Here is a 13,444-nt window from a genome sequence, read left to right as displayed (position 1 = left end):
AGTGGTGAACCTTCCCAGGAGTGGCCTTGGATTTAAATGACCACAAAGCTGCAGCAATGACTCATCCAAGAGGTCACAAAAGACCCCACCACAACATCCAAATAACTGTAGGCCTCACTTGCCTCAGTTAAGGTCAGTGTTCATGACTCCACCATAAGAAAGACACTGGGCAAAAATGGCCTGCATGGAGTTCCAAGACAAAAACCACTGTTGAACAAAAAGAACATTAAGGCTCGAGCCTTGTATAAGCTTGTACAGAAAATATTCTGTGGTCTGATGAGACAAAAGTTGAACTTTTTGGAAGGTGTGTTACGAACAGTAAAATACGGTGGTGGTAGTGTGATGATCTGGGGCTGTTTTGCTGCTTCAGGACCTGTAAGGCTTGCTGTGATAAATGGAACCATGAATTCTGATGTCTACCAAAAAAGTCTGAAGGAGAATGTCTGGCCGTCTGTTTGTGACCTCAGGGTGAAACCAACCTTTTGCAACAGGACACTCGGAAGTCCACCTCTGAATGGCTGAAGAAAAACAATAGTTAGCTAGTCAAAGTCCTGACCTGTTCCAAGACGAAAAAAAACTCTTGTCTCAATTTTGCCAGAAAACATCTCAATGATCCCTAAGACCTTTGGGAAAATACTAGTCAGACAAGACAAAAGTTGAACTTTTTGGAAGCGCAATTGCAGTTTGCTGCTTCAGGACTTGGAAGACTTGCTGTGGTAAATGGAACCATGAATTCTGCTGTCTACGAAAAAAAAATCCTGAAGGAGATTGTCGGGCCATTTGTTTGTGACCTCAAGTAGAAACCAACTTGGTGAGCCAATGATCCAACATACACCAGGAAGTCCACCTCTGAATGGCTGAATGAAAACTTTGGAGTGGCCTAGTCAAAGTCTTGACCTGAATCCATTTGCGATGCCATGGCGGTTCATGCTTAGAAACCTTCCAATGTGGCTGAATTATATCAATTCTGCAAAGATGACTGGGTCAAAAATCCTCCACAGCGCTGTAGGATATTCATTGCAAGTTATCGCAAAGGCTTGATTGCAGTTGGGTGGGTGGCCCAACCAGTTATTAGCATTAGGGGGCGTGATTATTTACAGTAATGAATAATGGCAATGCTGCAAAGTCCATAACACCTAGTGGTGTTCAAGTGATACTAGTTAATGCCACATGTCCATGTCTCAGCAACTAAGTACACACGAGGTCCTCGGGTTAAAAACTACTTCTGTTTATAGACTGGGATGTAAGTCAGGTTTTCGTACTCTCATGGCTAAAAATATTGGAATGCCAAAGATGCCAGTACATTTGGCCATAGCTGTATAAATTAGGAGGTGGCACGGCGATCGAGTGGTTAGCGCACAGACCTCACAGCTAGGAGACCAGGGTTCAATTCCACCCTCGGCCATCTCTGTGTGGAGTTTGCATGTTCTACCCGTGCATGCCTGGGTTTTCCTCCCACATTCCAAAAACATGCTAGGTTAATTAGCGACTCCAAATTGTCCATAGGTATGAATGTGAGTGTGAATGGTTGTTTGTCTATATGTGCCCTGTGATTGGCTGGCGACCAGTCCAGGGTGTAACCCGCCTCTCGCCTGAAGACAGCTAGCCCTCGTGAGGATAAGCGGTAGAAAATGACTGAATGAAAGTTTAGGATAAATAAATTTGAGGCTAACTAGTTACTCTGTGAAATGTGCCCCAGGGCTCTGTCCTGGGGCCCCTTCTTTTCATAACCTACCTTCTCCCCCTCGGCCATATCTTCCGTAAATTTAACATTCACTTCGCGGATGACACCCAGCTCTACCTCTCTTCCAAACCTAACTCTACACTCCCACCCCCCTCCCTCACCTCCTGTATCTCTGAAATAAAATAATGGTTCACCTCCAACTTTCTGAAACTTAACAGCAATAAAACTGAATTCTAAAGTTGACTCCTTCTCTCCATCGACAGCTCCTTAGTCTCCCCCTCCCCTCAGGTCAAGAGTCTGGGTGTCTATCTTTCCAATCCCACATCAATAACGTCACCAGGTCAGCTTACTTCCATCTGCGCTCCATTAATCGTCTATGACTATTAAACATAGTTAAAAAGTTAAACATTATATTAAGAAAGTCATAAACAGATTTTCTATGCACTAACATATTACATTCAATAATATCAAATCCTACTTTGCAGAAGAGAACTTATCAGAGTCAGGTGTGGAACCAATTAACCTCGATAAATGAGGGATGACTACTCCCCGACTACTTTGGCTTATTTCTGCTGCAACTCACAAGCAAAAAGCAGACCATTTTGATATGTTTAACATATAAGAATAAAAATCACTCAAAAGGATCAACAGGCATTCATTGAAGACGTATGTTTGGCCCAACATGTGGTGAAAGCAGCCACTTGTCAGGTTTACAGCCAGTTTGTGCCTGCAGGGTGCCAGAATAGAAATGTGCTGCCAAGTGCTGCCCACCCAGATTAGCACCACTTACCCACAGCTTCCATTCAATACACCGTCCTCTTTGGCGCTGCGGCACAAAACCAATAAAACAAAGGTTTACAGCAGGGAAAATCGAAATAATTGTAACATTATACACCTGTTCTGTAGTAAGAAGACAAAAAGGCAAAGAACACATGAAGAACGCCACAAGAACGCCACAGTCCTACAGCAAGGCCATTTGGTTCACGACACAGGAAGTCAAATCTTTGGGTTTATTTCCTACAGAATGGAATGTAAAGAAATTTTTATTTCAAGTTATAAAAAAAAAAATCTTCAAAGTCTGAAAGCAATCTGTTTGAATGTTCAAAGCTTGGAAACAGGAAATAAATCTGCTCCAAACTACAAACGGGAACGGCAATTAAATCTTCTAATTTGGCAGGATGTTTCTAATCGACGAAGCAGACCACAGGCTGGTGAATACTCAAGAACAGCAACCTGCATGCCGAGACCTGTAAAAACGGAAAAACGTACCTCCAGACCGTTTATGAGTATAATGGAGGGAAATGGGGGGGCCACACATACAGATGAATGAAACAAACAAACACAGAGCGGCTCTACAGCATCCTCAACATCATTCACCAAATGCTACCAATGTACGGTGGTCCTCATAAATACATGGTCCAAATTTTTTATTTATACTAACCATAAAGAAGACATTTTTGTTTGTATTCTATCTTTACTCGGATTGGAAATAAGTACATATATTTGAAGAGCTTGCAACCAAAAGGCGCTAAATCCATTTTGACTGATTTTGAGAAAATCAATGATTTTTAACTACGCACATATCAATCTATTTGGTCATCAAGTCTATATTGCAAATGAAAGAGCTATCAATATACTAGGTCATAAAAATATGTATTTTATATATTTTTTTTATTAATTTTTTTTCGGATTTAGCGCCTTTTGACTGAAATGATGGATTTAGCGCCTTTTGGCTGAAATAAATTTGAAGTCACCTTTAACTTCTTCAATGGTGTTGTTGTAAAAGAATTTAATGTGCTATGCTAATAAAATAATTACAACACAGAAGCCATTCTCAACATACAATACAAAATAATTATTATTAAATTATACTATTAAATTAATCATATTTGACTGCACCATGAAGGTGACAGTGACAAAAATCATCTCATTACAAACTCTTTACATTGTATGTTTTTTAGTACAGTAAAATAATGTTTCTCATGAAAGTTGGAGGTGTCAAGGTAGAGACATGCCTTTTATGGCGTAAAAAAAACTTCCATGTTACAGAATACTGTAAAAACACAATTTGTGTTCTCCTGAATTGCATAACATACTGTAACTATCATACGTGTACTTAATGTACACAAACAAAACAGGATGCGCACTGATACTGGCTTTCTGTATGTGCAGTGCCAATTGTATTCTTCTCTCTGATTGGTCAGATTATCAATAGATGGGAAACTTGGGCCAATCAGAATAAAGAATAAAGAAAGGGATTTAGCTCCTTTTGGTTGAAATCTGAAATGGAAATAGCGCCTTTTGGTTGAAAGCATAAATTTCATATCACTTTTTTTCATATTTTTTAAAATGATTTCAAGACCAAAATATGTGATTTGGATACACATGACAGAGGTCTATTAAACTCATGAAAAACATGCAACTTAGTGAAAATTGGATTTAGCGCCTTTTGGTTGCAAGCTCTTCATTTCTAGCTGAAACATAATTCAACTGAATAATGACCATTGGCATTGCACATTGTTGTTCCTTAGCAACATCCAATGCTGTTTAGTGGTGTCAGTGAAGGAAGCAACATTTTCGTCTGCAGTCAAAAAGCATTAAGCATCAATATGACATTACGTGTATGCACAAGGACAGTAAAAAGAATACTAATTTCAAATAAATGTATTCAATCTAGTGGGAGATCTTCCCTGCACTTGCAGCTGTCAAATAAATTATAAGAACCTCTTTTATTAACTTTTGCATTTTGACAAGATTAGATTTATTTTAATCTGTTCGAGTAATCTCATTAATAAGCAAACACAAGATTACCAAAATGGAATAATCTGCATAATTTGACTGTTGCATTTAAAATCATAGTCATCCATTTGTATAATTCTTGCTAATATTCTAAAACGGTGTCCCCGACTACACACTTAACCAAAGGCTATTTATCCTTGGGGGTGATTTTGGTGGAACAGATGCACCTTTAAATGTACATCTACTGTTTCTGACAGCAGCAATCTGGAGATCAGATTAGAATGTGTGCTCTTTATCACACTAAGCAATCCTTTAAAGAGCTTAGTGAGTGGGTCCAGTCTGCCTCGGGCCCGGCGTGCTGGGTCAGGAAAGCACCCGTTCTATGCGGCCCATTCCTCACCACGGTAATCCTGTTTTCTGCAAAGTATTCATGCCAACCCAGCAGCAAGCGGGCCGTCCATGTAACGCGGAGGGGCAAGGCGATTGAAAAGAATCAACACAAAGGATGAATGTCTATCTGTGTGACAACATGGAGCAAACAACTGAGTCAGACCGTCGGTTGATGAGGGAGCCGCAAGCCCACAAAGCAGAACTGGCTTTCTCTTTTCTTTTTCATAAACCTTTGTCAAGGTCAAATTCAATCGCTTCAAAGGCTCTTTTGAGATCTATTCAAGCTTAAACATCTGAGAGCTGTAGCAAATTCCCAACATCAAAATCTAGTCAGACTGAGGATTAATATTTTGTTCCACAGAAAAATAGTAGTAGTCATGGAAAGAACAGTACACTCCTCCATTCATTCATTTCATTTTCTCATATCTTATGAATCAAATTATGGAACGGATTGAGTGAGTAACTGATGCACAATGATGAGCGAATTCAAGAAACAATACAAGCAGTTGATGTTTGAAAAATACAAGGAAGAAGAGATCTCTATTATTATTATTTTATTATTTATTACTACAGGGATTACTTTTATTAGGAGTGAAAAATATTCATAATCACATCATCATATTGTCACTTCCGCTCTGTGATGACATTACAGAGCAAGTGGATGTTAGACACCTTCCGCTTGAGGTTTTCCCTCAAGTGCTCGAGTGGGTTCAGGTCTGAAGACATACTTGGCCACTCCGTCAACTTCCTCAACAGATGTTACCTTGGACGTGTGATTGGGCTCATTATTATGTTGTAAAACTGCCATGCGGTCCGGTTTCCCTCTCTGCTAATGAGTGCCACCATCTATTGGCCCAGATCACGATGCTACCACCACTATGCAGGTAGGAATTGCGGAATTGGGCAACAAAAACAAAATCTACACGTGGAACCTCAAAGAAACGTACATAATGAGAATAAAGCACTGTCATTGTGAGGGGAAGAATTGGGCAAAACTGCCCTTTTAGACCTTGCCAGGGAGCATCAAACATGGGACATTGAAAGGTCACCTTGACGGTCCACATGGCTTGATGAGGAAATCCCACCTGAGATGTTTTCTACCCGGCACAGTGGAGCGGGGCTCCATCATTATCTGTGGTGCTTTTTCATTCAGTGGAACACTGGAGCTTCAGTTGGTGCAGGGTTGTCAAGCGACGACTGGTTCACTGATTCATGATTGGTTCCTGGAATTAATTAACTGTGATAAACAAGGGATCACTGTATCCATATTTATCTTTAAAGGCCAGCTTCATCCATCCATCCATCCATCCATTTTCCTCCGCTTATCCAGGTCTGGGGGCAGCAGTCTCAGTAAGGAAGCCCAGACTTCCCAGTCCCCGGCCACCTCCTCCAGCTCCACGGCGAGGACACCAAGGCGTTCCCAGGCCAGCTGTGAGACATAATCCCTCCAGCGTGTCCTAGGTCTGCCCCGTGGCCTTTTCCCGGCTGGGCATGCCCGGAACACCTCACCAGGGAGGCGTCCGGGAGTCATCCGGACTAGATGCCTGAGCCACCTTAACTGACTTCTCTCGATGTGAAGGAGAAGCGGCTCTACTCTGAGCCCCTCCCGGATGGCTGAGCTCCTCACCCTAGTCCAGCTACCCTACGGCGGAAACTCATTTCAGCCGCCTGTATCCGCAAGCTCATTCTTTCGGTCATGACCCAAAGCTCATGACCATAGGTGAGGGTGGGAACATAGATCGACCGGTAAATTGAGAGCTTTGCCCTCCGGCTCAACTCTCTTTTCACCACGACGGGTCGTGAACAAGACCCCAAGATACTTAAACTCCTCCACCTGGGGTAGGACCTCATTCCCAACCCGGAGGGGGCACTCCACCCTTTTCCGACTGAGAACCATGGCCTCTGATTTGGAGGTACTGAGTCTCATCCCAGATGCAAACCGTCCCAGTAAACGCTGAAGGTCGCAGCTCGAAGAAGCCATAAGTACCACATCATCTGCAAAAAGCAGAGATGACATTCAAAGGCTCCCAAACCGGACTCCCTCAACACCTTGGCTCCATCTAGAAATTCTGTCCATGAAAATTGTGAACAGAATCGGTGACAAAGGGCAGCCTTGGCGGAAGCCAATGTTTACTGGAAACGGGTTCGACTTACTACTGGTAATGCGAACCAGGCTCCTGCCCCATTTGTACAAGGACCGGATAGCACGTAGTAGCGCGCCACCAATCCCGTACCCCCAGAACACCCTCCAAGGGACATGGTTGAATGCCTTTTTCAGGTCCACAAAGCACATGTAGACTGGTTGGGCGCACTCCCATGCACCTGGACCTCTTGTTACAATGGTTTGACCAACGGTCATACCCTTCTCTCCAGCACCCTGGAATAGACTTTCCCAGGGAGGCTGAGTGTGATCCCCCTATAGCAGGGGTCAGCAACCTGCGGCTCCAGAGCCGCATGTGGCTCTTCAGACTCTTTATTGTGGCTCCCTTTGCGATGCTTGAATATTTTTAACACCCGAGTGGGGAAAATGCACGTCTTTTGTAATGAGTTTTAAAAAATCCAACTTTGTCTGAGACCATGAATGCATCCTGAGTGAGTTCTGACTGCTATCCAGTTCAGTACATGAAGAAAAACAAGTAATACTTACCTACAAATCTAAAAAATAAATTCGAGATAATTTAAAAACAGCGGCATGGGAACTTGTTTTTACGTTTACAGTAGTTTACACATACATTTATGTAAGTTTATCTCCAATACTAGCAAGAGTACTCCAACTCGTCTTTTCTTATCTGAACTACTTTGATACCCCCAAATTCCCTCCAATGTTGTTTTAAACATACTATATGTTTTGCGGCTCCAGGCTATTTTTCTTCAGTGGGCATTGGGTAAAATGGCTCTTTTCATAGTAAAGGTTGCCGACCCCTGCCCTATAGTTATAGTTGGACCACCACCCCGGTCTGCCAGCTTCAGTTGCATTGATATAGAAGCAGCCAACCTGCATGTTATGACCTGCACTGTCAGGAGTAGCCCCACCTGACAGTGCAGGATGATTGTCACCAAATGTGAATTTTCACCACAGGACCTCGCAGGTCATTCTCCATGTGTGTTCTAACCACAGCAGCCACGCCTGGAATAACTCTCTTTCAGGAAGAGAAATAAATATCTATTCACTGGAGGCGCTTTTGAATGAACACTATCGGCCATAATAACTTCGGTATGTATGATTGTGTTAATGTTAAGAGACAGTATAACGCAGCTCGCTCTATGCCGTCATTGCTTTGGCGAGCCAAGAGCCTTTGTTGCCATCAAAGCGGCCGCCTGTTTATTATGACAGCTTGCAAGCTTGCAATATATTGGAAACATTACGACTAAAAGGGCCAATTACATGGACACTCTAGTAAACATTCACACCACTTTCTGTGGTTGAAAAAAAGAGAACACACACATTGAAGCCTCACCCAAGAGACACACACTGAACAGTGAAGAAAATACCTTCCAAAAAAAAACTAAAAATGTCCAAACATACACGGAGGAGAGAGACACTGACAAAAGTTACAGCGAGGACAACGAGTAGGCTGGAGCTTGCTGGTTAAAGCTGGACGCCAACCGAAGCCTGAAGTGTCCTTTACAAGCCTAAACCATGTCAGATCACATCAGTGTCGCTGCCAGCTCTCCACACACACACACACACACACCCCTCACAAAACATCCACATTGTAGTCTGGGCACAAACACACGCAAACCTTGAAATAGGCCTACATGATGGGATTCTTATCCCACGGCCCCTGTGGTCCATTTTGTCAGCAGCCACTTAGAGAAGCTGCACACACACACACACACACACACACACACATATATATATACACTAACACATTCATCTTTGTGTTAAACAGGGACACACTGCAGGTAAGCACGTTTGATGGCCGATGCCTACAGTGACAGACAGCCAAAGGGGTTTTGCCACAAATGTCCATTAATGTCAATCCACTGCTTTCAAGACCCCTTGTCCTCTTTCTTCACCTACGAGTGACCCAGTTTGACTCTGCCTTTTTAGTCTATTTTAAATGCTTTCATTTTTTTTACATTTGCCAATACAAAAACAGGACAACAAACACAGTACCTATTATTACCTACTATTACATAACTGTACTGAAACAAAATGCTGACTTTATTTAATCCGTCTGCTTGTCATCATTGTATGAAGCTAACAAACAAATGGGCAATTTAATTTCTATTTATTTTTTAATTTGTAATATTTGTCGGGCTGCGCGGTGTTCGAGTGGTTAGCGCGCGGACCTCACAGCTAGGAGACCAGGGTTCAATTCCACCCTCGGCCATCTCTGTGTGGAGTTTGCATGTTCTCCCCGTGCATGCGTGTTTTGTTTTTTTTTTTCCGGGTACTCCGGTTTCCTCCCACATTCCAAAAACATGCTAGGTTAATTGGCGATTCCAAATTGTCCATAGGTATGAATGTGAGTGTGAATGGTTGTTTGTCTATATGTGCCCTGTGATTGGCTGGCGACCAGTCCATGGTGACAGCTGGGATAGGCTCCAGCATCCCCCGCGAAAAGCTGTAGAAATTGAATGAATGAATATTTGTCCTTGGTGGAGGTGTGCCCTCTACTAAGTAACATTCTAGTTATACTAGATATGTACTGTACTGTATTTAATTGTGACTTAATACTTTTGCACCGTACTGAATAGTATAATGATGCTTTAAAGGAAAACCACACGTCTTTTAGAATTTTGCCCATGATCCACCATCCTTATGTGAAACATGTTAAAGCACGACTTCATTAAGATAGATATCTAGCAGTCTGGAAGAGGTTAAAACGCCATTTCTAAAGCTTTGGGACTCCAGTAAACCACAATGAGAGCCATTATCCACAAATGGCAAAAACATGGAACAGTGGTGGACCTTCTCAGGACTGGCCAGCAAACCAAAATGATCGTGTGAGCGCAGCGACGACTCATTAAAGAGGTCACAAAAGATCCCACAACAACATCCAAAGAACTGCAGGCCTCGCTTGCATCAGTTAAGGTCAGTGTTCATGACTCCACCATAAGAAAGACACTGGACAAAAATGGCCTTCAGGGCTGAGTTCCAAGACGAAAACCACTGCTGAACAAAAAGAACATTAAGGCTCGAGGCTTGCTGATCCCCAAGACCTTTGGGAAAATATTCTGTGGTCTGATGAGACAAAAGTTGAACTTTTTGGAAGGTGTGTTACGAACAAGTAAAATATGGTGGTGGTAGTGTGATGATCTGGGGTTGTTTTGCTGCTTCAGGACCTGTAAGGCTTGCTGTGATAAATGGAACCATGAATTCTGATGTCTACCAAAAAAGTCTGACGGAGAATGTCTGGCCGTCTGTTTGTGACCTCAGGGTGAAACCAACTTTTTGCAACAGGACACTCGGAAGTCCACCTCTGAATGGCTGAAGAAAAACAATAGTTAGCTAGTCAAAGTCCTGACCTGAACCCGACTGAGATGCTGTGGCATGACCTTAAAAAGGTGGTTCATGCTGGAAAAACCTCCAATGTGGCTGAATGACAACAATTCTGCAAAGAAGAGTGGGCCAAAATTGATTGCAAGTTATCCCAAACGCTTGATTTCGGTGGTTGCTGCTAACCACCGCCTCACCAGTTATCAGGTTTAGGGTGTAATCACTTTTTCAGCAAACAATGCACATCATGGGAACCACCTGTTATGACTATAAAGCCTTCTAAAAAACCTCTAACAGAGCTTCAGGTTATCAGGTAAGACACCTGTGTCCCCTTAGCGCTCATGCTAAATGTCATTTACAATGTCCTCTCATTGGGATGCCGACTGATGGGTTGGCTGTGTCTTCCAGCACAAGACTTGAACTCCCCATTGAGATGGTAAACAATAACAGTAAAGCAATAACAGTATTGCTGTAGGTCAGCTATTTAAAGGGAACATTATGTAAAGGTGCACGGCGGTCCAGTGGTTAGCGCGCAGACCTCACAGCTAGGAGACCATGGTTCAATTCCACCCTCGGCCATCTCTGTGTGGAGTTTGCATGTTCTCCCCATGCATGCGTGCATCCGGTTTCCTCCCACATTCCAAAGACATGCTAGGTTAATTGTCCACTCCAGGTATGAATGTGAGTGTGAATGGTTGTTTGTCTATATGGCTGATCAGTCCAGGGTGTACCCCGCCTCTCGCCTGAAGACAGCTGGGATAGGCTCCAGCACTCCCGCGACCCTCGTGAGGAAAAAGCTGTAGAAAATGAATGAATGAATGAATTATGTAAAGGTGTTTTTTTAGGGGTTTTAATGGGCTTTATTGTTTTGATATTGGTGGGTCCCATAGCTTGCATTGTTAGCTCCCTCATGCTAACTTGTTTTCTCTCTTTAAAACACACATAAAGAATAAAATATTTGTTCATGTTATACATAGGGGTTGTGGATGATGGGCAAAGTTAAAAACAAACGTGCAGTTTTCCTTTAACAACCAGTCAAGAGTATGCCTGTAAACAGAGACATGGACCAAATACCAAGCACCATTCACTGATATTCACCATGAAATGGCTCTTCTGAAACTATTCAGCTGCCCTTCCATGGCAGCACATCAGCAGAGGGGTGTGCAAAGATTTTAAATGACGTTTGCTACTCGATGTTTATGCAACTTGAATAAATGTATTTCCATAAAAAAAACATTCCTCTATATCAACATTGGGCAGAATAGATTGTTTTTCTAAGAGGGGAATCTGAATACACACAATCTCCCTTTTGTCCTATGTTCATTAAACAGCTCTGTATGAAACCATTTGAGTCATTGAAAAAGAAAAGAGGAAAGACTTTGGACATGCTGACTCATCATCATCACTGTACTTGTCAAGGTATGGAAAGTAAGGACATAATTAGAACTGAAAAGGTTTATTATTCAACCTGAGCAGAAGCTGCCTCGTTAACACAATATTTTCCTTCTCGCAGTTCCAACAGTTTGGAAACAGCAAATGCCAAGTTGTATTCACACTGGCCTCCCGTGTTAAGACCAGGAAGTGCAAGGGACGGGCAACCTGTCTGGTTCTTTGTGTCCGGGTTATGCTGGGACAAACTCCAGCCCGCCATCACGTTACCATAACTCTAAATGGGATTAGAGTTGAGAGTGAGGGAATAAACGTCAGTGTCAATGTGGTCTACTTTTATTTTAATTGGCTGCTTAACCGACTGAGGCAGTTCTGCTGAACCACAGCCTGCCGGGTCACTGTGTTGAGGTGTGGATACGCTGAAATAATAAGTTGTTATTGACACAAACATAATCACCAACCAACCCAACCACAGGTAATACAATGTGACGACAATCTCACTTTACCTTGGTGTCCACAGGCCAACCATTATTGAATCATGTGTATACTGTATTACAGTGTGCAAAGTTCATACCCAATGCTCACCCTAGAACCTTCTGAGACATTACTGTCAGGCTAGAAAACACTTCGCTTGTTGCATTTGCTCGAACACAGGATGATGATATAACCTTGACCCCAGCTGGTAACTTCAATTACCCCGGAGATGCAAGCTAGAAACCAGAATGACCTCACATACAAATTGGTCGTGATTCCTGGAACCTTGGTCCTTGCTGTGGAAAATATTTGTCAAAATATTGCATCTAATACCCTCATGCATCTAAGTCCCTCAAAATTCAACATTACATCAAGGGATGGATGCCGTTTGATGATGCCGTTTTATGCCAACATTTCTTCTTCTATAGTTGTCATTTAATTGCAGTTAGTAGACAAAAGCAGGGAGACAACAAGGCTCTGTTTTCAGGTCATATTGTGTGATCAAAGTAATATTGATAGGTTTTGACAGTCAATGTCAAAACTGCATACACTATCGTAGTAAAAGGGATAAATTAGGTCAGCAAAATAGCTCTCTCTATGATGGAGAATTATAGTTATATACCAAAGGAGGTACAACCACAAATAATAAACATATCAGTGTTTCCATGACATTAATTTATTTATGGCTGACCACAAATGGTAATGGTAATGGTAATGGTTTTATTTCATTTGAACATGCATTAGATTACAATTGAATGCATCACATAATCAGTTCACAGTTCCACATGTCCAAACGGAGTAGGAAGAAGCAAAGCTTATTAAATCCTACCCCTCCATCTGGTACTTTTACAATCAGTAACTGTTACATTTGTTCACTTCCTGCTTTCCATAATACAGTTTAAGGTGTTTTTTTAATAATGTACCTCGTACCGAAGTAGGAGGTGATATGAGCATCCAATGCCATAATGGGTACCATAGTAAGTGTCAATATAGTGATATATATAGCACATCATGACTGGTTCAAGACTCTTCATCCTTGTATTTAGCAAACATCAACTGCTTGTATTGTTTCTTGAATTGGCTCATCGTTGTGCATTGTTTGAGGTCCTTACTCAATCCATTCCATAGTTTGATTCCACATACTGAAATGCTATGGCTTTTTAACGTAGTCCTAGCATAGAAGTGTTTCAAATGTACTTCTTCCCTGAGATCATATTTCTCCTCTCTTGTAGAGAAGTATTGGATGACATTTTTAGGTAATTGGTTGTTTTTAGCCTTATGCATTATTTTAGCTGTTTGAAGATGAACTATATCAGCAAGTT

General features: G+C 42.1%; 1 protein-coding gene and 1 long non-coding RNA gene across 3 annotated transcripts in view; one reads left to right on the top strand and one right to left on the bottom strand.

Annotated features, from left to right (window-relative positions):
- The window catches only part of LOC144901589 (uncharacterized), a 229,652-nt gene extending 225,633 nt beyond the window's left edge, over positions 1 to 4,019 (top strand). Inside the window, exon 2 of the long non-coding RNA XR_013629644.1 lies at positions 3,940 to 4,019. This is a non-coding gene — a long non-coding RNA (uncharacterized LOC144901589). The remainder of the gene's footprint in view (positions 1 to 3,939) is intronic.
- Positions 1 to 13,444, bottom strand: part of nav2a (neuron navigator 2a) — a 201,212-nt gene that overhangs the window by 114,791 nt on the left and 72,977 nt on the right. The gene's annotated exons all lie outside the window — the stretch shown is intronic.

Source organism: Doryrhamphus excisus, linkage group LG13 (assembly GCF_037039965.1).
Source record: "Doryrhamphus excisus strain RoL-2023G ecotype Guam linkage group LG13, RoL_Dexc_Guam_v1.1, whole genome shotgun sequence".
NCBI classification, from domain to species: domain Eukaryota; kingdom Metazoa; phylum Chordata; class Actinopteri; order Syngnathiformes; family Syngnathidae; genus Doryrhamphus; species Doryrhamphus excisus.
The sequence above is the reverse complement of the archived record's forward strand: the minus strand, read 5'-3'. Positions and strand labels throughout refer to the sequence as shown.